The following is a 26,858-nucleotide window of genomic DNA, read 5'->3' as shown; positions in this document are numbered from 1 at the left end:
CCCTCATCTTTGACGCTGAGGACGACCACCCTGACCACACAACTGCGGTCGGGTGTTTGCCGTTGTTGGTCTCACCAACGATACGCAATCTCAAGGTGAACAAGATGCTGGTTGACGGCGGGGTCGATCTGAACTTGCTCTCACCCGTTGTGATCAAAAGGCTGCAAATTCCTGATGGAGACCTCGAGGAAACGGGCACGTTTCAAGGGCGCAACCCGGGAAGGAGCCAGCCAAAGGGGAAGGTCACATTCCCTGTGACGTTTGGAGGCGAGTTGAACTACATGACGGAGAGGATTGTCTTTGATGTAGCCGAGATCCCCTTGGCCTACAATGGGATCCTCGGCCGCCTGGCACTAGCCAAGTTCATGGCAGCGTCGCACTACGCCTACAACACGCTGAAGATGCCTGGGCCGATGAACATCAGCACCGTCCCCTCCGACAAGAAGGACACGCTGATTTGTGCTGACCTACTCTACCGGGAAGTAGTTGTAGCCGCTGCCGCCAAGGCACTTGCTCCTGCCGCTGAAGCCCCCGGAGGGAAGAAGAAGACCGGCAAGACCTCTTGCACCCACTCCGGCAAGCGCACCTCTTCGAAGTGTTGTGCTACCGTCGAGGACGTGCCAGAAAGCTCCACCGGCAAGAGCAAGAAATCCAGAGCTGCAGCACCAGAGACCAAGAAGGTGTCCGTCAAGGAGGATGGCACAGGAGGGGCTTTCACCATAAGCTCCACCCTTGACAGATAATAGGAAAGCGCGCTCGTCACTTTCCTGCGGGCGAATGCCGATGTGTTTGCATGGCAAGCATCTGACATCCCCGGCGTTCCCAGGGAAGTGATTGAGCACCATCTTGCTGTCTGCCCCCACGTGCGACCCGTCAAGCAGAAGGTCAGGAAGCAAGCTTTGGAACGGCAGGAGTTCATAACAGAGGAGATCAGGAAGTTGGAAGCAGCAGGCTTGGTGAGGGGAGTGCTCCATCCGACGTGGTTGGCCAATCCGGTGGTGGTGCGCAAGGCAAACGGGAAGTGGAGGCTGTGTATTGACTACACAGATATCAATAAGGCTTTTCCTAAGGATCCCTTCCCGTTGCCGCGCATCGATCAGATTGTTGACTCCACGGCCGGGTGTGATCAGTTATCATTCCTCGACGCCTACTCGGGCTACCACCAGATCTTCGTGACAAGAGAAGATGAAGAGAAGACAGCATTCATCACCCCATGTGGTATGTACTGCTTTTTACAGATGCCTTTTGGGCTGAAGAGTGCCGGCTCGACGTTTGCAAGGGCGGTCCAAATTGGTTTTGAGCCCCAGCTACATAGAAATATGGAAGCTTATATGGATGACATAGTGGTCAAAACCAAGGACAGGGCAACTCTTGTACAAGACTTAGAAGAGACGTTTGCTAACCTGCGCAAGATCAACCTCAAGCTGAACCCTGAGAAGTGTGTCTTCGGCATTCCGTCCGGCAAACTTCTCGGGTTCTTTGTGTCGCAGCGTGGGATAGAGGCAAACCCGGACAAGATCAAGGCTATTGAGCAGATTGAGGCACCTAGGCGAATCAAGGATGTGCGCCGGCTCACTGGCTGCGTTGCCGCCATGAGCAGATTCATTTCCAAGTCCGCTGAGCGTGCCCTTCCCTTTTTCAAAATCTTGAAGAAGGCAGGCCCAATGGAGTGGACCCCAGAGGCCGAGGCAGCGTTGCAGGATCTGAAGAAATACCTTTCCTCTATGCCAATACTGGTTGCGCCTAAACCACAAGAACCATTTCTGCTGTATCTCGCGGCAACGAATCAAGTGGTCAGCGCCGCACTAGTGGCGCAGAGGGAGGTCGATGATACGTCCATTTTGCATCATGCTTTTATATTGATATTTATTGCCTTATGGGTTTTTATTACACATTATGTCACAATACTTATGCCTATTCTCTCTTATTTTACAAGGTTTACATAAGGAGGGAGAATGCCGGCAGCTGGAATTCTGGGCTGGAAAAGGAGCAAATATTAGATACCTATTCTGCACAACTCCAAAAGTCCTGAAACTCCACGGAAGTTACTTTTGGAAATAATAAAAAATATTGAGCGGAAGAAATACCAGAGGGGGCCCACACCCTGGCCACGAGGGGGGCGCCCTACCCCCTGGGCGCGCCCCCTGCCTCGTGGGCCCCCTGTTGGCCCTCCGGTGCCCATCTTTTGCTATATGAAGTCTTTCGTTCGAAGAAAAATAATAAGCAAGCTTTCGGGACGAGACTCCGCTGCCATGAGGCGGAACCTTGGCGGAACCAATCTAGGGCTCCGACAGAGCTGTTCTGCCGGGGACACTTCCCTCCGGGAGGGGGAAATCATTGCCATCATCATCACCAATGCTCCTCCCATTGGGAGGGGGCCAATCTCCATCAACATCTTCACCAGCACCATCTCCTCTCAAACCCTAGTTCATCTCTTGTATCCAATTCTTGTCTCTAAGTCTGGGATTGGTACCAGTAGGTTGCTAGTAGTGTTGATCACTCCTTGTAGTTGATGCTAGTTGGTTTATTTGGTGGAATATCATATGTTCAGATCCTATATGCATATTAATACCCCTCTGATTATGAACATGAATATGCTTTATGAGTAGTTACGTTTGTTCCTGAGGACATGGGAGAAGTCTTGCTATTAGTAGTCATGTGAATTTTGTATTCGTTCGGTATTTTGATGAGATGTATGTTGTCTTTCCTCTAGTGGTGTTATGTGAACGTCGACTACATGACACTTCACCATTATTTGGGCCTAGACGAAGGCATTGGGAAGTAATAAGTAGATGATGGGTTGCTAGAGTGACAGAAGCTTAAACCCTAGTTTATGTGTTGCTTCGTAAGGGGCTGATTTGGATCCATATGTTTCATGCTATGGTTAGGTTTACCTTAATACTTCTTTTGTAGTTGCGGATGCTTGCAATAGGGGTTAATCATAAGTGGGATGTTTGTTCACGTAAGAACAGCACCCAAGCACCGGTCCACCCACATATCAAATTATCAAAGTACCGAACGTGAATCGTATGAACGTGATGAAAACTAGCTTGATGATAATTCTCATGTGTCCTCGGGAGCGTTTTCCTTCATATAAGAAATTGTCCAGGCTTGTCCTTTTCCACAAAAAGGATTGGGCCACCTTGCTGCACTTTATTTACTTTTGTTACTTGTTTCTCGTTACAAATTATCTTATCACAAAACTATCTGTTACCTATAATTTCAGTGCTTGCAGAGAATACCTTGCTGAAAACTGCTTATCATTTCCTTCTGCTCCTCGTTGGGTTCGACACTCTTACTTATCGAAAGGACTACGATAGATCCCCTATACTTGTGGGTCATCAAGACTCTTTTCTGGCGCCGTTGCTGGGGAGTGAAGCGCCTTTGGTAGGTGGAATTTGGTAAGGAAAAATTTATATAGTGTGCTGAAATTTATTGTCACTTGTTACTATGGAAAGTAATCCTCTGAGGGGCTTGTTCGGGGTATCTTCACCCCGACCAGTAGAGCAAAGAGTTGCTCCTCAACCTACTGAACCTATTGAAAATGAAAATGTCTACTTTGAAATTCCTTCAGGTATGGTAGGAAAACTGCTAGCTAATCCTTTTGCAGGAGATGGAACATTACATCCTGATGAACACCTAATACATGTGGATGAAGTTTGTGGATTATTTAAGCTTGCAGGTATGCCCGATGATGTTATCAAGAAGAAGGTCTTCCCTTTACCTTTGAAGGGAGATGCATTGACATGGTATATGCTATGTGATGATATGGGATCATGGAACTACAAACGACTGAAATTAGAATTTCATCAGAAGTTTTATCCTATGCATCTTGTTCATCGTGATCGCAATTATATATATAATTTTTGCCCTTGCGAAGGAGAAAACAACGCTCAATCTTGGGGGAGGCTTTAATCAATGTTATATTCATGCCCCAATCATGAGCTCTCAAGAGAAATGATTATTCAAATTTTTTATGCTCGGCTTTCTGATAACAATCGCACCATGCTCGATACTTCTTGTGCTGGCTCTTTTATGATGAAGACTATTGAATTCAAATGGGATTTATTGGAAAGAATTAAACGCAACTCTGAAAATTGGGACCTCAATGAAGGTAAGGAGCCAGGTATAACACCTAAGTTTGATTGTGTTAAATCTTTTATGGATACCGATGTTTTTCGTAAATTTAGCACTAAATATGGACTTGACTTTGAGATAGTAGCTTCTTTCTGTGAATCTTTTGCTAGTCATGTTGATCTCCCTAAGGAGAAGTGGTTTAAATATCATGCTCCCATAGAAGTAAAAGTAGCTGCACCTATTAAAGTTGAAGAAAAGACTATCACTTATAATGATCCTATTGTTCCTACTGCTTATGTTGAGAAGCCACCTTTCCCTGTTAGGATAAAAGATCATGCTAAAGCTTCAACTCTGGTTCGTAAAAGCAATATTAGAATTTATACACCTCCTGAGCAAGTTAAAGTTGAACCTAATATTGCTATGGTTAAAGATCTCTTGGCTGATAATATTGATGGGCATGTTATTTATTTCTGTAATGAAACTGCGAGAATTGCTAAACCTTGTGCTAAAGATAAACATAGACCTGTGGTAGGCATGCCCGTTATTTCTGTTAAAATAGGAGATCATTGTTATCATGGCTTGTGTGATATGGGTGCTAGCGCTAGTGCAATACCTATTGACTTATACAAAGAAATTTTGCATGACATTGCACCTGCTGAGTTAGAAGATATTGATGTCACAATTAAGCTTGCCAATAGAGATACTATATCACCAATTAGAATTGTTAGAGATGTTGAAGTCTTGTGTGGGAAAACTAAATATCCTGCTGATTTTCTTGTTCTTGGTTCCCCACAAGATAGCTTTTGTCCCATTATATTTGGTAGACCCTTCTTGAACACTGTTAATGCTAAGATAGACTGCGAAAAGGATGTTGTTACTATTGGTTTGGGTGATATGTCTCATGAGTTTAATTTCTCTAAATTTCGTAGACAACACCGTGAAGAGGAATTGCCTTGTAAAGATGAAATTATTGGTCTTGCTTCTATTGCCATGCCTCCTAGTGATCCTTTAGAACAATATTTGCTAGACCATGAAAACGATATGTTTATGAATGAAAGAAGGGAAATAGATGAAGTATTCTTTAAACAGGGACCTATTTTGAAACACAACCTGCCTGTTGAAATCCTAGGGGATCCTCCTCCACCCAAGGGTGATCCCGTGTTTGAGCTTAAACCATTGCCTGATACTCTTAAATATGCTTATCTTGATGAAAAGAAGCTATATCCTGTTATTATTAGTGCTAACCTTTCAGAGAAGGAGGAAGAAAAATTATTGAAAACTCTGAAGAAGCACCGTGCTGCTATTGGATATACTCTTGATGATCTTAAGGGCATTAGTCTGTGGCACCCCGGCTCAGAGTGACCGGTTTACCATGCATTGCCAGCCCAGAGACCATGTCTTCTGGCAACACACAACATCTTGGTACAGAAAACAACCGCTTTATTGATGCTAGCGGACCAGAGTTTATATTACAACAGATGTCGAGGCCAAGCAGCACGCCCGGTGCGCCTGAACAATATGTACATTATTTAGTGAACATAAAGGGGCCTCGATCACAACAACTACGCGGCAGCGGAACAACGTCGTAGCGGAAACTCCACAGCACAGGGACACCGATGTGGACACGGTCTAGACTCGAGCAGCGCTCCTTTCCCACGAGACTTTCTTGAAATCTGGCATGACACGCCAAGTCAGTACATTGAATGTACTTGCAAGCTCACAACATGCACAATCATAATGGCAAACAATATCATGATAATTAACCAATTAATAATAATGCAACACTATATGTCCAACATGCTGTGATCATGCTCGAACGTCCGTCGGGACGGACTTACCAACCGTGATAATTCTCGGATCACAAACAAACCACCATCGTGGTCTTGACAAGAGTAACTCATGATCCTTACGGCGATCACAACCATGACCAATATCTGGTCCCGAACATCTCGATGGCTTTTCTGCCATCCTCAACAATGCAAAGTTCATAGCTTAGTGTGCAAATTTTATTAGACGTTGACTCATGGTGGGACCTACTACGAGGCGTCCGTAACCATGGACTCGGCTATCGATAGATTATACACTCTGCAGAGGTAGCACACTGTACCCACACCACGGAACCCATGGCCTCGCACTCCCATTCGGGTGGACCAACGGCATTCCGACAAAACCCTTCCGTTGCCATGACACTCTCCCGGCCACTCCGACCCAATCCCCAACAGGCTAGTCCTGGGTGGCCCCGTGTCTACCAAAGACACAACGACCACCGTCGTGGCCAAAATGATCCCACTATGCCTGCTTACCGGGCCAGGGTAAGCACGATGTAACCTTCCCTAGTTGGAGGCACCGACCAGAGGCAATGTCAATGGACCGAATCAAGGCCTTCCCACAAAGGCAAATGTGGTTGCACTGGGAAAAACTCAATTCAGCGGCACCATGACCCAGTCAACGATATATTCAAGTTGAGTTATGTTCAGGTTCAACTTAAAACAAAAACGATCGGTGTCATAGCATGCCATGAAATGCAAAACTACACATGCATCACATATTAACGAAACTGACTGATATCAACCATATTCACACTAAGCATAAACCTCAACAACTTATATTATTTTCCTGGTCAGGGTAACTCACACTTTAACCAAAATATTTTACAGCAAGTTTTATTATTTTCTCATGCAAGAAAGTAACTCCGGTTAATTTCTGACATGCATAGCAAAGATTATACCTCAAACAATTCCTAATTTCTTTACCAACCAAGTTAGGTTCCAACATTCTGTAAGTCAAGTAAAATGACTAAACAAGTACTTAATAGAATATTTTCTAGCAAATTTTACTATTTTATTTATGCAAGAAAAATAACTTTAATTCATTACTAACATGCATAACAAAAATTATTTTACTCATCACCACAAATAGATCTTAACTTTGCTTTATCAACTAAGCTAGTTTCAACATTCTGTAAATCATGCATAATAACCAACAAACACTTAACAGAATACAAATAACACAATAGTTATTTAAATGCATGGATTAATCATTTCATTCAAGTAAGAAAATCATAAATATTGAAATGACACCATGAAAATGTTGCTGTGGCTTGCCTTAGTGCAGATGAGGTTCACAAGCCTTCTGGTGATCCTCAAGACAAGCCTCACCCTCTAAAAATAATTTTAAGCACAAAAAGAAAATATCAAGAACACTTCTGAAAATCACCAGAAATTCTAAACAGCTCAGAAAAATCTCATCTTTGGTGAGCCGCTAGATTTCTTTGCAAAGAACAAGATGCAAAAAGAATGAAATCATTTGGACTTATGGTTGAGGAGTTATGACTGTTTGAAGTGTTATGTGAATTCAGATGAATTTGAATAAAAATTAAACAGACTGGGGGGGTGACGTCGAAGGCGTAAAGCCCAGGGGCGCCACCACTCAGACAGCTTCGCGCGCGTATAGAGTGGCTGTCTAGCGGGCCCCGCTAGTCAGGTGAGGACGAGGGGAGAAAGAAACAGAGGGAGTCCCAGCTCCGTCGGAGCTCTCGCCGGCGACGAGGGCTCCTTGGCCAAAACGAGACTGAGGGATGGAGAGAGGGGACGGTGGCGCACTTGCCCGTACCCATAGCATGGCTAGGGCTGGTCGGACGGCGTCGGAATCAACCTCACAAGCGGAGGCAGAATGCGGTGGTCGCCGGAGATGAGGAAGACGGCGAGCAGAGGCAACTCCAGGGGCTCCAGAGGGACGGGAAGGCTTCACCGGAGAGAGGCGGAGGCCCTGGAAAGGTCGCCCTGGCCTAGGAGGGGCTGGAGCTACCGCGGCGACCAGAGGGGATCGCCGGCGAGCTCAAGCTCGAGGACGGCGGCCCGCAGCCTGCCCGGTCGGGCTAAGGCTTCCTACGCGCTTGTGGGTTGTGTGGGAGTGGTGGATGGTGCTCGAGGAGGCTGGGGGCGGCTCCATTTATAGGCGAGCGGAGAGGGGGGGTTCGGGCTCCGCCGGTGGACACCTGTCCACGGCGCCCGGCGACGAGCGGCGTGAGTGAGAGGGGGAGAAGGCGACGCAGCTCAGGTGGCAACTGTGGGCGAGCGGGGACGAGCACAGGAACGAGGAGAAGGCGACGAGCACAGTGCGCACCGCACTGTTGGGTTGCCGGACCATGCTCGTGCTCGCTGCGACGAGCTCCGGCGTCGGCGAGCGCCAGGGAGGAGTAAATGGCGTTGAGACGATGATGGTGGCGAGGTTTGGCATGCTTAGGTGGGCGAGGAAGCGAGCACGCGAGCAACAGAGGCTCGGGCGCGTCGCAGAGCGCGTCGGCTGCATGCCAGCACGCCTGGACGAACGCGGTCACCGCGTGAACTATGACCTCATGCCGACCTAAGCCCAAACTTCATGTGTGGCATGTTGTTTGTGGTAGTTTTTAATGTTACCACGCTTTGGTTTGGATCCAGGTGCAGTAGAGAAGTTTTTACATGCGAGGTAAGTTTCTGGTCAGTAACTTTGAGAGGTTACTGAGATCAAACGGCTGGGAGTTAGAGGTTGTGCTTTGGAGGTTAGCTATGAGTTACTAAGGTGAAAATGCACAAGAAAGCCCACGCACAATGGAGCAAGTAAAATGGTAGTTGGTGTAGAAACCACCATTTCTGTCCAGAACAGAAAATATTTTCTGTAGCAAAAATATACCAAAAAGTGATGAAATATTTTTGCTCAGGAAGGTGCCCTAGGGTCCAGAGAATATTTGTGAATTATCTCAGATTTTTCTGGGCCATAAAAATTAGGGTTGCTTTGGAGCATAGTGATCTAGCTAGGGTTTTTGAGAGAGAAAAGAATATTTTCATTTAAAAAAATGTTCCAAAGATTATTTTGGGGTGGATCAGAAGGGGAATGATGATTTGGGAGGGAAATGAAGCACTTGGGTGGAAGCCAAGGGTACCCAAGTGTTTAAGTCCATACGAAAAGATTCAAAAACTCCAACTTTCAAATTGACTCCAAATGAAAATCAACGAAATGAGAGAGGGCAAAAACCAGGCTATCACAAACCTCCCCCACTTAGAATGAATCTCGTCCTCGAGATTTGGTTGCTTGGGAAAACCACTCTGGATAATGTGATTGTAGAAATTCTTCCCGCTCCCAAGTTGATTCTGACTCTGTGTGATGCTCCCACAGTCCCACTTTGTGCCAACGCAAAATTAATTTGGAGAAAGATGCCAAACCAGTTATTGATCATCAACGACGGCTGAATCCTAAAATGACAGAAGTGGTAAGAAAGGAAATACTAAAGCTCCTTGAGGCAGGTATAATTTATCCCGTTGCTGATAGTCAGTGGGTTAGTCCTGTCCATTGTGTCCCTAAGAAGGGAGGTATTACTGTCGTTCCTAATGATAAAGATGAATTGATTCCGCAAAGAATTATTACAGGTTATAGGATGGTAATTGATTTCCGCAAATTAAATAAAGCTACTAAAAAAGATCATTACCCCTTACCTTTTATTGATCAAATGCTAGAAAGATTATCCAAACATACACATTTTTGCTTTCTAGATGGTTATTCTGGTTTCTCTCAAATACCTATGTTAGCGGATGATCAAGCTAAGACCACTTTTACTTGCCCTTTCGGTACCTTTGCTTATAGACGTATGCCTTTTGGTTTATTTAATGCACCTGCTACCTTTCAAAGATGCATGATGGCTATATTCTCTGATTTTTGTGAAAAGATTTGTGAGGTTTTCATGGACGATTTCTCCGTTTATGGATCCTCTTTTGATGATTGCTTGAGCAACCTTGATCGAGTTTTGTAGAGATGTGAATAAACTAATCTTGTCTTGAATTGGAAGAAGTTCCACTTTATGGTTAATGAAGGTATTGTCTTGGGGCATAAAATTTCTGAAAGAGGCATTGAGGTTGATAAAGCTAAAGTTGATGCTATTGAAAAGATGCCATGTCCCAAGGACATCAAAGGTATAAGAAGTTTCCTTGGTCATGCCGGGTTTTATAGGAGGTTCATTAAGGACTTCTCAAAAATTTCTCGGCCTCTGACTAATTTATTACAAAAAGATATACCATTTGTCTTTGATGATGAATGTGTAGAAGCATTTGAAATACTTAAGAAAGCATTGATTTCTGCACCTATTGTTCAGCCACCTGATTGGAATTTACCCTTTGAAATTATGTGTGATGCTAGTGATTATGCTGTAGGTGCTATTCTAGGGCAAAGAGTTGATAAGAAATTAAATGTTATTCAATATGCTAGTAAAACTCTAGACAGTGCTCAAAGAAATTATGCTACTACTGAAAAAGAATTCTTAGCAGTTGTATTTGCTTGTGATAAGTTCAGACCTTATATTGTTGATTCTAAAGTAACTATTCACACTGATCATGCTGCTATTAAATATCTTATGGAAAAGAAAGATGCTAAACCTAGACTTATTAGATGGGTTCTCTTGCTCCAAGAATTTGATTTGCATATTATTGATAGAAAGGGAGCTGAGAACCCCGTTGCAGACAACTTGTCTAGGTTAGAAAATGTGCTTGATGACCCACTACCTATTGATGATAGCTTTCCTGATGAACAATTAAATGTCATAAATGCTTCTCGTACTGCTCCATGGTATGCTGATTATGCTAATTACATTGTTGCTAAATTCATACCACCTAGTTTCACATATCAGCAAAAGAAAAAGTTTTTCTATGATTTGAGACATTACTTTTGGGATGACCCACATCTTTATAAAGAAGGAGTAGATGGTGTCATTAGACGTTCTGTACCTAAGCATGAACAGGAACAGATCCTCCGCAAGTGTCACTCCGAGGCGTATGGAGGACACCACGTTGGAGATAGAACTGGACATAAGGTATTGCAATCCGGTTTTTATTGGCCTACTCTCTTCAAGGATGCCCGTAAGTTTGTCTTATCTTGTGATGAATGTCAAATAATTGGTAATATTAGTAGACATCAGGAAATGCCTATGAATTATTCACTTGTTATTGAACCATTTGATGTTTGGGGCTTTGATTATATGGGACCGTTCCTGCCTCTAATGGATATACACATATTTTAGTTGCTGTTGATTACGTTACTAAGTGGGTAGAAGCTATTCCAACTAGTAGTGTTGATCATAACACCTCTATTAAGATGCTTAAAGAAGTTATTTTTCCGAGGTTTGGAGTCCCTAGATATTTAATGACTGATGGTGGTTCACATTTTATTCATGGTGCTTTCCGTAAAATGCTTGCCAAGTATGATGTTAAACATAGAATTGCATCTCCTTATCACCCACAGTCGAGTGGTCAAGTAGAATTGAGCAATAGAGAGCTCAAATTAATTTTGCAAAAGACTGTTAATAGATCTAGAAAGAATTGGTCCAAGAAACTTGATGATGCATTATGGGCTTATAGAACTGCATATAAAAATCCTATGGGTATGTCTCCGTATAAAATGGTTTATGGAAAAGCATGTCACCTACCTCTCAAACTAGAACATAAGGCATATTGGGCCATTAAAGAGCTCAACTATGATTTCAAACTTGCCGGTGAGAAGAGGTTATTTGACATTAGCTCACTTGACGAATGGAGAACCCAAGCTTATGAGAATGCCAAACTGTTTAAAGAAAAAGTTAAAAGATGGCATGACAAAAGGATACAAAAGCGTGAGTTTAATGTAGGTGCTTTTGTAGTATTATACAACTCTCCATTAAGATTTTTTCGCAGGAAAACTTCTCTCCAAATGGGAAGGTCCTTACGTTATCGAGGAGGTCTATCGTTCCGGTGCCATAAAAATCACCAACTTCGAAGGCACAAATCCGAAGGTGGTGAACGGTCAAAGAATCAAACATTATATCTCAGGTAATCCTATAAATGTTGAAACCAATGTTATTGAAACCGTAACCCCGGAGGAATACATAAGGGACACTTTCTAGAACGTTTCAGACTACGAAAAGGAATAGGTATGTGGAACGGTAAGTAAACCGAGTCCAAAACAGTTCTAATGGCAATTTTTCTCCGTTTTGGAATATTTAGAAAAATAGAAAAATAAGAAGCAGTCCGGGCAGGACACGAGGCCTCCACAAGGGTGGAGGGCGCGCCCCTACCTCGTGGGCACCTCGTGCGCTCTCCGGATTCCGTTTTCTTGCACGATACGTATTTTGGTCGGTAAAAATTCATTATATATCTCCCGAAGGTTTTGACTCCTGTATCACGCAAATATCCTCTGTTTTTGTTTCGAGCTGTTTCTGTAGCAGATTTGGAGCAAGATGTCATCTCAGGATTCCGACGGAGAGAGCTATGTCTCACACCTGATTGTTGACCCAAAGACCTATGGGGATCTATCTCCTTACGGTTGAACTACGGATGAGGAGGAGGATGCTCATTTGATGAGGATCAATGATTCGAGTTCGGAGGAGGAGGATGTCCCTCTACCTCAACCTGGGGATATGTACGTGAAGTTTAAGAAATCTAGTCTCCCTAAGAGGGCTAAACTATCTAACAACCGATCTATTCCTTCTTGTTTTCGGGAGAAAAGCAAAGGAGATTTATGTGACAAGATCTTGAAGCTGGAATCGGAGGTCGATGATTTAAAGGAGGAAATTTCCCTTCTCAATTACAGTATGAAGAAGCTAAAGACACAACTGTCATCATCAACAACTCCATCATCACCTCCTCCGAAAAAGGAAAACTAAGTATCCGGTATGGGCACTCCCCTTGGCAACTGCCAAGCTTGGGGGAGCTGCCCCGGTATCGTATCACCATCACACTCTTATCTTTACCGTATTTCTTAGTTCGATCCTTTCAGTAGTATCTTGATCTAGTAGAATAATGTTTTAGTATGATTTAGTCTTGAGTTTTGCTTCATGATCCCTTTATGTAATCGAGTCCGTGAGCTATATAATAAAGATTAGTGTTGAGTCAAGGGCCTGATTATCTTGCTATGATCTTGATGGAATAAAAGAGAAGAGAAAGAATAAAAAGAAACAAAGAGATCATATTGATCTTATGGAGAGTAATGACTTCACATAGAAAGAGTATGATGATTAAATATCGTTGCAATTAATAGGAAGTAATAAGGAAAGAGAGGTTTCACATATAAATATACTATCTTGGACATCTTCTATGATTGGGGGCACTCATTAAAATATGACATGCTAAAGAGTTGACGTTGGACAAGGAAGACAACGTAATGGGTTATGTTTTCTTATATCTGAGATAAAGTATATTGTCATGGATCATCCAACATGTTGAGCTTGCCTTTCCCCCTCATTCTAGCCAAATTCTTTGCACCAAGTGGAGATACTACTTGTGCTTCCAAATACCCTTAAACCCAGTTTTTGTCAGGACCGGATTTTCGGGATATTAATTTCCTAGAAAATGGCCTTTGTGCTCACCAGCCCCAGGATTACTGTTAGCTGATGAGGCACCCAACTTGATACAAGAATTCCAAGCAAGGTACAAAATATGTAGTACAAGACCATTGTGGCCTAGGAGTACAACACTTGGTTTCTAATGGTTGATGGCGGAAGCGGTTTGTGGTTCATCTGCGTCTATGGGACTCCATTTCCCACAAGAACAGCTGACCAGGATAACTCCTATCTTTGCGAGGCTGCTATCACCTTTACAGGGGTTCTAGGGCTGTCGTCGTAACTCTCTGTCCACGCAAGAAATCTGGCCAAGACAATAGCCAGGGACAAGCCAGTGAGTACGTTTGAATGTACTCGCAAACATTAAGAACACGGGTATAATATAACCAGGGAAAATCATGCACCGAAATATTCATGATCATAACGTCTGTCACGGATTAAATGGAAAATCTACGATGTACGCATGCAGGAAAAATATGAACATGCAATACGGGAGTAAAAATATAATGCACTGACCGAGTGTCTGAAATGACTCCTCGAAAAGTTGCAAATAAATTAACAATGCCGCAGTCGGGCGTCTGAGCGACACCACAAAAAGGGCTTATAAAGAATAATTAAATAACATGCATGCCGCAGTCGGGCGTCTGAGCGACACCACATAAAGGGCTTATAAAGGATAAATAAATAACGAACATGCCGCAGTCGGGCGTCTGAGCGACGCCACATAAAGGGCTTATAAAGGATAAATAAATAACAAACATGCCGCAGTCGGGCGTCTGAGCGACGCCACATAAAGGGCTTATATAAGAATAATCACAGTGAATACCAGGAGGTAGAACCGTCCCAGGGATACTCAATAATTCAAATAATGTAAATGGTTAGTCCATGGTAATAATAAACATAATCCTCGTATGTCACAGGTCATAAACAATATCTAGTCTAGCCGTTTCTCCATCCGAAGACCGTCACTAGATTCTAATTAAGCCGTTCTCCATCCGAATACCGTTACTATGATCCAGTTTAACCGTTTCTCCATCCGAAAACCGTCACTAGACCCATCTCAGACTGTAGTCCCTACCCATGAACATGGCTATCCGAATGGATATATCCTCTGCAGAGGGTGCACTATTTACCCACGAGTAACGGATTTATTTAGCCCATCGGGACTAATTCCGCCTACGGCCTTTTAATTGAAAACACGCCTGACCTGCACACACCAGCTTAACTTACCGGTGTCTGGAATCACCCACGACACCCGTCAAGCAAAACTCTAAGTGGGGAGGCTACAACCTCGACGTAGCATGGGATCAAATTTATATCGCGCGCTCTAAGGGGTGCCCCCCTCTCGGTCCCAACCGGAAACACCCATGCCACCAGACCAGGTGGCATGCCTACCGGATGCATCCGGTATCTTCCACCATGGCCTCTCTGTACGGTGTGTGCCTTGGTAAGGGGTTGACAACTTACTGAACCGTACCCTACCTGCAGTAGGGACAAGTGGTAGTACAAAACAAGAAGTGGAAGTTACTAATCAAGACTCGACCTACGACCAACTCAGGAGGTCCGAGTATTCTCCGAATGATCAGCATAACCAACAATATTACCATTAACAAAAAAGATCACCACTCATCAAGCCTCACCATGCCATACCGGACATACTCGTCTCGACGAGGAACTAGGGACAAGCTCGTGTCTACCCAAGACCACGGCTTTCCCGGCTTCCTTCCGGTATGCATGAGAAGCTCACGAGGATGACTACTACCATCAGCATGACCATTTCTACCAGCAAAAAAAATCTCCATGGTGCATTCATGCGAATGATTTTTACCGTCACAAAAAAAACGTACGCTCCAAGTCAAGTGGTGTTGTAACCGTATCAAAACACCGCACAAAAATATTATGCCATAGTTCAGAATGCTTGCCTTCAAGAGTATGTAAAGGGTGCACTTTTTGAAAGCTTTCTTCTCTCTCCATTTTCCTATTTGCAAAATATTCAAATAACAAATATTTCAAACACAGTGCAAAAAGTTGTCCCAAATATTTTTGAAATAAATCTTAAAATAAACTAGATGGAATTTGAGAGAGGTAGGAAAAAGAATCAACTCATTTGGAGTTTTATTTTAAAAGATATAGCCAGTCAAAGTTCTGTTTTAAATAAAACAGAAAAAGAAAACGTTTCGGGGAAAATACGCTTTCGAAGCATAGGAGACGTACTCCGGGGTTTTACGCGACCACTTAAGCCAGCGTGGGTGGCGCGGGGGTCATTGACAGTGGGTCCAGAGGGCCCACTGGTCAGGTTTGACCAATCTTCCCTCTCCCTCCTCTTCTCTGCCCGAACGGGAGCGGGACTCCGGCGATCGCCGGCGACGAACGGCGGCTCCTCGAGGGCACCTGAGGGCAGGGATGGACCCGCCAGACCGGGGTGATCCTCCCGGTGGTCGCTGGGTCGTCGGGGGTGGAAGGAGTCGCCGGCGGCGAGCTCCGCGGCGGAGGGGGCTACGGGAGTGAAGTGGATTTTGGGCTTCGGTGGTTTCCGATCGAGGCTGAGGCGCTGGGCAGCCCCGCAAGGACAAGAGGAAGCGAGTGGTGGCGCTGGATGGGCAGGGGAGTGGCTGGTTGCGACGAATGGCACCGGAAGGCAGCGGCGGCCGAACCGGCCGGAGTTGGGGAAGATGGCCTCTCCCGGCCAATCCCCGGCTAGGGGAGCACTAGGGGGAAAGCCTGAGGTCGCCTGAGGTCTTGAACGAGTTCGGGGATCCCTTAAATAGGCGCTCGAGGTCGGTCCCGCGGCGGCCGAGGATAAGAACGCCGGCGACCGCGGTGCTGTAGCTGCAGGGCGACATGGCGGCGACGAGCGCGTGCCGACGGGCTTCGGGATAAGCTCGAGCTGTTCACAGGGGCAGCTGGCGCGCGCGAGTGGCTTGGGCGGCGCCGTCCATGGCAAAGGCTCACTGTCGACGCCGGCGTGCCGCCAAAAGCCCTGACGGCGGCGCTGTAGGGCGCCAGAGGTGGCATGGAGAGTGGGCGAGGTTAGTGCGTGTCACTGCAGGCGAGCAGGGGCCAGGGGCGGAACGCGGCGAGTGCGGCAGTGCGACGCGGCGGCTCGGTGCGCGCGCGTGCAAAACGTGCGCTCTGGGCGCGCCCAGAGCACGCACGGGACATGCTCGACGAAATGCCAGGGCAGCCTAGAGTGCGAGGGTGAGGCTGGCAATTAACAGGACTAGGATATGGATAGCTAGGAGTTTAGTGGACAAGGTTGCTGGGTCAGTGGAACAAGATCATAGTGCAAACTGGGAAACATGCCCAAAACTGGCTATGCACACCAAGTGTTCGACCGAATGCCAAGTGCATCTAGGCAACTCTTGGAGTGGCCAAAATCTCCAGATCAGGGTCTCTCTAGATGTAGGAGATGATGGCAAGATCATTTGGGCAAAACTAGAAACTTGCTAGTGCAAGTTTTGCAAAACTACAGTTTTGGACAGACAGAACAAGGGCTCATTGCATGCACTTAAAATCCTCCAAAGGGACCACTCTCCTGGACTTAAGGGTTTTGCAGGGAGGGCTACAAGCAGGAAAAAGTTCAGGGGCACTAGAGCAAAATAAACTAGGGTTGCAGTACAAATCACCAAACTGGACCAGAATGAAAAGGAGGTTGATTCACTCAAATATTTCAAAGAACAACACTGGGTTTTTGCATGAAGTTGAATTATATGCATCTACTGTCATCTCCAAACACTTGGAAGAAAATTTAAAGGAATATTTCAATAGGTTGTAGTGCAAAAATGACTACTGGACCAGATTTGAAAAGTTGATGTAGAGCTCAAAATCTCCAATAACCAAAAGATATCTTGGCATAAAAGTGATGTCGAAACATCACATGACATCCCCAAATTTTGGTGGAAATTTGTAAAGGCATTTGCCAAATGGTTGCAGTGCAAAACAGGCTCCAAACTTATGAAAAATCATTTTAAAGGAATAAAGTTCAGGAAAAACAAATCTTGCAATTAAATCCACTGATAAATAATTGTTTCTTATAGAGAGTATATAAGTCCAACAATACCTTTTTGAAAGTTTTCACTTGAGGTAAAAACCCATAATATCAAAAAGGGCAAAACTAGACAAATGGAAAAAGTTTTATTTCCTGGAAAAATTTTAATTAATAAAACCAGGTCAAAATTTTGGGGTGTCACAGTTTTGCCATAAGAGTCCACCATATCTACCTATGGATTGAGTAAGATCCTTTAAGTAAGTTGTCATTGGTGCAAGCAATAAAAATTGCTCTCTAAATATGTATGATGGATTAGTGTGGAGGAAATAAGGTTTATACGATCTTGTGATGTTGAAGAACTAAAAGCGACGGACTGCATAATAAAGGTTCATATCACAAGTGGCAATATAAAGTGACGTTCTTTCGCATTAAGATTTTGTGCATCCAACCCTAAAAGCGCATGACAACCTCTGCTTCCCTCTGCGAAGGGCCTATCTTTTATTATTATCTTCTACCTTATGCAAGAGTCTTGGTGATCTTCACCTTTCCTTTTTACATTTTTTCCTTTGGCAAGCACAGTATGATGGAAAGATCTTGATATATATCCAATTGGATGTAAGTTAGCATGAACTATTATTGTTGACATTACCCTTGAGGTAAAAGGTTGGGAGGCGAAACTATAAGCCCCTATCTTTCTCTGTGTCCAATTAGAACTCCGTAACCCCAAGTATTGCGTGAGTGTTAGCAACTGTGAAAGACTAAATGATAGTTGAGTATGTGGACTTGCTAAAAAGCTCTGACATAGACTCTTTCTGATGTTATGATAAATTGCAATTGCTTCAATGACTGAGATTATAGTTTTTTGGTTCTCAATAAGGTTTCTGATTCATACTTTGCATTGTGAATAGATTATTACTTGAGCATAAGAAATCATATGACAATATCCATATATCTTGCTATTATAAGATTAATCATGATGCCTCCATGTCCGTATTTTATTTTATCGACACCTCTATCTCTAAACATGTGGACATATTTATCGTTATCGGCTTCCGCTTGAGGACAAGCGAGGTCTAAGCTTGGGGGAGTTGATACGTCCATTTTGCATCATGCTTTTATATTGATATTTATTGCCTTATGGGCTGTTATTACACAATATGTCACAATAATTATGCCTATTCTCTCTTATTTTACAAGGTTTACATAAGGAGGGAGAATGCCGGCAGCTGGAATTTTGGGCTGAAAAAGGAGCAAATATTAGAGGCCTATTCTGCACAACTCCAAAAGTCCTGAAACTCCACGAAAGTTATTTTTGGAAATAATAAAAAATACTGAGCGGAAGAAATACCAGAGGGGGCCCACACCCTGGCCACGAGGGTGGGGGCGCGCCCTACCCCCTAGGCGCGCCCCCTGCCTCGTGGGCCCCCTGTTGGCCCTCCGGTGCCCATCTTTTGCTATATGAAGTCTTTCGTCCGAAGAAAAATAATAAGCAAGCTTTCGGGACGAGACTCCGCCGCCACAAGGCGGAACCTTGGCGGAACCAATCTAGGGCTCCGGCAGAGCTGTTCTGCCGGGGACACTTCCCTCCGGGAGGGGGAAATCATCGCCATCGTCATCACCAACGCTCCTCTCATCGGGAGGGGGCCAATCTCCATCAACATCTTCACCAGCACCATCTCCTCTCAAACCCTAGTTCATCTGCTGTATCCAATTCTTGTCTCTAAGTCTGGGATTGGTACCTGTAGGTTGCTAGTAGTGTTGATTACTCCTTGTAGTTGATGCTAGTTGGTTTATTTGGTGGAATATCATATGTTCAGATCCTATATGCATATTAATACCCCTGTGATTATGAAGTTGAATATGCTTTATGAGTAGTTACGTTTGTTCTTGAGGACATGGGAGAAGTCTTGCTATTAGTAGTCATGTGAATTTGGTATTCGTTTGATATTTTGATGAGATGTATGTTGTCTTTCCTCTAGTGGTGTTATGTGAACGTCGACTACATGACACTTCACCATTATTTGGGCCTAGAGGAAGGCATTGGGAAGTAATAAGTAGATGATGGGTTGCTAGAGTGACAGAAGCTTAAACCCTAGTTTATGCATTGCTTCGTAAGGGGCTGATTTGGATCCATATGTTTCATGCTATGGTTAGGTTTACCTTAATACTTCTTTTGTAGCTGCGGATGCTTGCAATAGGGGTTAATCATAAGTGGGATGCTTGTTCAAGTAAGAACAGCACCCAAGCACCGGTCCACCCACATATCAAATTATCAAAGTACCGAACGCGAATCATATGAACGTGATGAAAACTAGCTTGACGATAATTCCCATGTGTCCCCGGGAGCGTTTTCCTTCATATAAGAAATTGTCTAGGCTTTTCCTTTGCCACAAAAAGGATTGGGCCACCTTGCTGCACTTTATTTACTTTTGTTACTTGTTGCTCGTTACAAATTATCTTATCACAAAACTATTTGTTACCTATAATTTCAGTGCTTGCAGAGAATACCATGCTGAAAACCGCTTATCATTTCCTTCTGCTCCTCGTTGGGTTCGACACTCTTACTTATCGAAAGGAATACGATAGATCCCCTATACTTGTGGGTCATCAGTCGACGAGGAGGCAGTGGCAACGGCAGGACCGGCGGATGGCAAGTCAGAGATTCCCCCGGTAGGGCCTGGTGCCGGCAAGGCAAGGCCCCCGGCAGAGTCTGACGCCATCAGGACAGGGCCCGCGCAGCCAAGTGAACTGGTGCAGAAGAAGAAGGTGATGCTGCACTCGGTTTACTTTGTCAGCTCCCTCTTGCAGGGGGCTAGGTCAAGGTACTCAGGTGTGCAGAAATTGCTCTTCGGCCTTCTTATGGCCTCGAGGAAGCTGCGTCATTACTTCCAAGCCCACGAGATCACTGTCGTCACCCGCCTCCCATTGCAATGGATACTGCACAACCCAGATGCAACCGGAAGGATCGTGGAGTGGGCCTTGGAGTTTTCAAGCTTTGGGTTGAAGTTCGAAAGTTCTTCGACAATCTAGAGCAGAGTCTTGGCGGAGTTCATTGCAGAATGGACCTCAACGCCCGACGAAGAAGTCCAGGAGACCGCTCTCCCCGGCAAGGAAGCAAGTCGGGACTGGATCATGTACTTTGATGGGGCTTTCTCGCTGCAAGGCGCCGGAGCCGGGGTGCTGCTTGTCGCACCCACCGGAGAGCACCTCAAGTATGTGAACCAGATGCACTTTCCCAAGGAGATGTCCACAAACAACACTGCTGAGTACGAGGGGCTGCTTGCCAGTCTCAGGATCGTGTCAGACCTCGGGGTAAAGAAGCTCATCATCAGACAAGTCAACAAAGATTATCAGAGTCCGTTGATGGAGGGCTACGTAGATGAGGTGAGGAAGCTGGAGGAGCGCTTCAACGGTATACAAGCGGAGCACGTTCCCCGATCGGAGAACGACATCGCTGACTACCTGTCAAAGCGTGCTGCATTCAAGCTACCTGTGGAACCAGGTACCTTTTTGCTTCGGTTAACTCAACCATCCGTCGAACCATCAACGGAGCAGAACAAGCGGAGGAAATCAGGCCCCGGCAAGTACTTTCCCGCCGAGCCCCCAGGGGCCACCGGCAAGGGTGTTGCCGTGGATTCTGAGCCTGCCAAGGGGCAGCTGGCTCCGGCAGGGCGCCAAGCCCTAGCCGTAGAGACGACTGCCCCCGTGGCGGAAGAGATGCCTTTGGTCCTTGCCGTCGAGCCCCAGGCTTCGGCATGGGCACAGCACACCATCCGTTTCCTCCAGACAGGGCAACTTCCTGAGGAGCAGGAAGAAGCGGAAAGAGTAGCCCGTCGGTCTGCCTTGTACCAGTTCGTCAATGACGTCCTGTACAGAAAAAGACCGAACGGTGTGAAATTGAAGTGCATCCCCCGGGAGGAAGGACTGGAGTTGTGGGCAGAGATACATGGAGGCATATGTGGCTCCCACATAGGGTCGAGGGCCCTTGCCGGCAAGGCATTCCGGCAAGGCTTCTTCTGGCCCACCGCCCTCCAAGATGCGACGGCACTAGTAACCAGGTGTAAAGCGTTCTAGTTCCATTCGAAGAAGCTTCATCAGCCAGCTCAACCCTTCAAACAATCCCTAGCTCTCTCCTAGCCGTTTTCAGTTTGGTGGCTCGACATACTCGGCCCTTTCCCTCGCGCTGTCGGGGGCTTTGAGTACTTGTACGTCGCAATCGACAAGTTCACAAAGTGGCTGGAGGTGGAGGCAGTGAGGAAGGTTACCGCACAGTCAGCCGTCAAGTTCTTCAAAGGGCTAGTTTGCCGTTCTGGTATACCAAACAGGGTCATCACCGACAATGGCATGCGGTTCACGAGCCACACGTTCATGCAATACATCCAAGACCTCGGCAGCAAGGTCTGTTTTGCTTCCGTGGCACACCCACGGAGCAACGGCCAGGCGGAGAGGGCAAATGCTGAAGTGTTGCGTGGCCTGAGGACAAAGACTTTTGATAGGCTGCACAAGAGCGGAAGGCGCTGGATTGATGAGTTGCCGGCGGTTCTTTGGTCGATCAGGACGACGCCAAATTGAGCCACCGGCCAGAAACCCTTTGCCCTGGTATACGGGGCAGAAGCAGTTCTCCCCACGGAACTCATATACGGGTCACCTCGAGTGCTCGCTTACGACGAGCTTGAGCAAGAGCAACTGCGGCAAGATGACGCAACGCTCCTTGAGGAAGATCATCTTTGGGCGGCTGTGAGAGCAACACGCTACCAGCAAGCCTTGCGCCGCTACCATAGCCGCAAGGTTCATGCCCGAAGCTTTGAGGAAGGCGACCTTGTTCTTCGGCGCGTTCAGTCGGCCAAGAATTCCAACAAGTTGACGCCGAAGTGGAAAGGCCCTTATCGGGTAATACGAGTCACCAGGCCCGACGCCGTCCGCCTGGAGACCGAAGATGCTATTCCAGTGAGCAACTCCTGGAACATCGAACATCTTCGCAAGTTTTACCCATGAGGCGCGATCTGCCGGACCTCCCGGCAAGCCACCTTTTGTACAAGCTTTGCCGACAAGGCATGTAACCCTCTGTACAAAGCCAGGCGCAGACCCTGAGCATAAATAAACGAAGCGCTGGCGCCCTAAGTGATAGCATGCATGCTAGGTTAAGTCTCTCCCTCGGTTAGGGTTGATAGTGCTTAGCAGCGACTAACCCCTAGCCTAGAGGTCGAGTGTGCGTCTTTCTGTTCTCTTTGGTTCGTAGGGCACGTGGACACTTCTGCTGAGCTGCTTGGGAAAAAGAGAACGAATAGGCGCTCCGGCCCCGGCAGGCCAAGACTGCCGGGGGCTGAAGATACAAGGATCCAACTACGGCAAGCCAAGGTTGTCAGGGGCTGCGGGTTCAGATAAGTCTTCCATCCCCCTGTTATGCATTTCCGTATAGAACTGGGACATGTGAAACCTCGTTTACATTCTTAAAACCACCGTGCTCCCCCTTTCCTGTACCCAAGAGCTACCTCCTGGGTCAGAATTTGGTCGTAGTCACGGTGGCAAGGAAATGAACGAGGGGCCTAACTCTACTTCACCCCTGCCTCCGCTTAAAGCGCGAGAATGGTCGACTGAAGTGGAGAGACGGCAAGGCCTGTTGCCGGGCGACAATGTTTATCTTAAAAATAACAAGGATTCGTCCTTGGCATGGGCCTCGCTCACGCACAAAGAACCCGGCAAACACCCTTTTTCATGGAAAACATCCCATACAGGTACAGTTCATACGGAATTAAACACATGAGCAGTCTAACAAGTGACCGCAGGCTTACAAACTAAAAAAAGATAAGATGCCCGTAATCCCTTTCTTGTCCCTCTCCCCAGAAGATGGAACAAGGTGGCAGGAGGGTGAAAAGAGCGCCTAGGCAAGGTGCGAGAAGCAGAAGGCACCAAGAGAGCATCCCGGTGCTGGGAGGGGAGCTGGAAGATGAGGCAGCGGCCCGCCAATAGGCGACGAAGGCGTCGGTGCCCGCGTACTCCGATTTGACGGTCGCCACCCGCATTCTTCGCCTTCTCCGGCCCTGCTACACCAGCCGCCCAAGGAGACGACGGGGAGCGCGCCGATGGACAGCTTGACGAGGAAGGCCCTCGGCAGGGTGCGAGGCCGAGGGAGGGGCAACGCGGTCAGTCAGAGTCGGGGTCGGCATCCCGCCGCTCGACTCCCTCGTCGTCGCTGTCGCTGTCCTCCTCGTCACTCCCGCTCGAGGAAGAATCTTCATCGTCGGAGGAGCTTTCCATGCAGCACTTCAGGCGAGTTCCAAGATCTCCGAAGACCTTGACGGAGAGCAGGCCGTCCTGCATTAACTTGAAATAGAGGACGAGCCCTGCCGTCAGGCTGTGGATGCGAGCGAACGTCTTCCATCCACGATGGAGGTACATGACCTGAGGAGCGGGGAAGTCGACGTCGACCTGCGTACCGCCATTCCCGCAGCCCCTCATGTTCAACCTGAGGATTTGGGGCGGATTACGCTCCATTTCCCGAGCAAACAGGGTAGGAAGACGAAGACGGCGACGCGGTGGCCCTCCAGCAGGAGGGGCACCACTGGCGGAGGCAGGACTGGTGCGCCGCCCCGTCCACCTCTTCCCTGAGCGCCACGACGACCTCGGCCTCGCCCCCTTCCCCTTCCCCTCACGGCCGGCTCCGCCGCCGCGAGCTCCTAGGAAGGGGGGACGCGCTGTCGAGCAGCAACCCTCGCTACCACCGTTAAAGGACCAACGCCTCCTCTCGCCATGGCAGGTGGAAGAAAGGAGCGGAGGCGGAAGGAAATGGATGATGGGGGAATATGGGATGCCGTCCCCCTCTTCTTCTTATAAAGGGGTGGGGTCGGGGCTCGGCCGCCCCACTCGACCAATCCAGTCACCAGGGGCGCAGGAATCAGGACCGACCCACTGCCCCAATCAGTGACGGCCCGGTTTCCCGCCTCCACCGCCTGCTACCTGCATGAGGGACACGTGGCGAGCAAGTAGAGCCGAGGGGACGGGTGAGGCGACCGTTCCCCATCCCATGATCATGGGGCACGGATGCCTTGAAGGCCATGACCCAGGTCCGCCCGAGTAAATGAGCCGCGCCTCTGCGCCTCCCTCTTTCCTGGGGAAGGCACCAGCCGCCCCTTTACCACGATGTGACGCATGCGTGCGGGAACCGCCCCACGCATGACTCCCACGTCACGCACGACCCTCCACGTCGCGCGTTCAACGCGGGTCGTGGGGAAGTGCAGCAAACGAACAATTACTGCGGTAAAATCAGCCCCACCTGCCCGCGCACCGTTTTGGGCCTAGCCCAACAACGCGTCGCGCTTATGTGTGGCCTAGGCCCGGGGGCTCCTATCGGTGTACAAAAGTAGGGGCTCTCCTTTTGACCCCTTTACTTGTGCACGGGCAGTTAGAGCCGCACCCCGCGGCCACACTAAGCAGGGAAGAGGAGGGGAGCCGGAGAGAAGCCAGAGGCACAAGGCGGTCAGTGGCAACGCCAAGACCAGAAACACAAAGAGCAAAGGGGGCAAGGTGGACTCCCCGGGCAGGACCCTTGCCGGGGCGACTTGCCCAACACCAACAGAGCAAGCCACCCTTGAGCCCACAGGTTTCGACCCAACCAACTACGTTGGACCCCAGGGCTCGGGAGGCGCCTCTGAGGTGGCATGCAGATCTTTGTCAAGATCCTAAACATGTGAGATCAGATGAGGACCAAAAGACGGCGACCCTCGGTGGGATCCCAGCCGAGGGAATCCACAAGACCCCCGGCAAGCGCCTTGCCGGGGACGACTGCAACGCCACGGCAAGACCCTTGCCAGGCCCCCGGCAAGACCCTTGCCGAGGGCATCAGCGGGGCCGCAGCTAGGCCCGCACCGGCCAAGACTCCACTGCCGTCCCCAAGCAGCTGCTAGCTCAACCAGCTGGGCAGGCACCTGCGTAGCGACGGGCGGCCTCTACACCAACTCAGTAAGCACCTGCGTGGTGGCATGTAGATCTTCGTGAAGACCCTACCACTGCGCCACCTCAGCTGCCTGCCTGCCTACATGGCGCCACATGCATCGCTGTCCTGGGCGCGTGTCGGAGCAAGGCGAGGCGGCGACGGACGGGACGGGCCTCGTTGCCGTCCCCGATAAAGCTAAGGGACAACTAAGCGATGCATTAAATGCATCTTGTCCTGTAATACGGGCGATAAGCTCGCAGCACTGGAGACCTTTCCACCTCCTGTGTGCCACTGTGGCAGCCCCTTTCGACTATAAAAGGAGGCCCATGGCATACTGGAGAGGGATTCAGCTCTTTTGGGCAAGTTACACCCCGTAGCTAGCTCAAGAACACAAGAACACTCAATACATCCACCAAAGGAGGACTAGGGTATTACGCATCCTCGCGGCCCGAACCTAGGTAAACGATCCGTGTGCTTCCTGTTAGACCTGCTCTTCTCACAACCCCGCGGCCGCCAACCGTAGAAGGGATTCCAGTGATACCATAGGTGTCGTTTCCCACCAACATCTTTGGCACGCAGGGCAGGAGGCGATGCAGTAGTGAGAATCTGATCTAGCAGTTAGCCTAGCGGTTCTTCATCGCCATGGCTCCCAAGAAGAAGAAGATCACGACGATCGGCTCGTCGGGAGCCAAACGGCCCATGCCAGTGCGGGCGAGTAGTGGGCCGATCGCGGACAGGACCCGGGCCGCAGCCCGCGAGAACGAGCTGGGTTAGAGTTAGATGTGTTAGTAATATGCTTCATGATGCTCTCTTTATGTTTCAATTCTTATCTTCTATATGAGCATCATTGAAATCATCATGCCTAGCTTAAAAGGCATTAAAGAAAAAAGCGCTTTGGGAGACAACCCAATATTTACCCCTACTATTTTTGTGCATTCACATGATTATTCTACTGTAGTAATCATGTTTTATAGCTTTTGTTTCAACAAATTTCCAAGTAAGACCTTTAGGATAGCTTACAGTGATAGTTGTGTTGATCCTACTGAAAATGAGAAACTATTACGCCCAGTAAATTAGTTTTGATAATTCATAGAAACGTGCTTTTGATATGATTCTTTTTTCTCTTGATTGGTACACAAATGTCTCAGGTTTTCCTAATTTGGTAGGATTTTTGGAGTTACATAGGTATTCGATAGTGACAGATTACTACAGACTGTTCTGTTTCTGACAGATTCTGTTTTCTATGTGTTGCTTGCTTATTTTGATGAATCTATGAGTAGTATCGGAGGGTATGAACCATAGAGAAGTTGGAATACTGTAGATATTACACCAATATGAATTTATAATGAGTTCACAATAGTACCTAAGTGGTGTTTTTATTTTCTTATGCTAACGGAGCTTACGAGTTTTCTGTTGAGTTTTGTGTTGTGATGTTTTCAAGTTTTGGGTAAAGATTTGATGGACTATGGAATAAGGAGTGGCAAGAGCCTAATCTTGGGGATGCCCAAGGCACCCCAAGGTAA

The sequence above is a fragment of the Aegilops tauschii genome, chromosome 1 (genome assembly GCF_002575655.3).
Source record: "Aegilops tauschii subsp. strangulata cultivar AL8/78 chromosome 1, Aet v6.0, whole genome shotgun sequence".
Taxonomy (NCBI): domain Eukaryota; kingdom Viridiplantae; phylum Streptophyta; class Magnoliopsida; order Poales; family Poaceae; genus Aegilops; species Aegilops tauschii.
Note: the sequence above shows the minus strand (reverse complement) of the source record.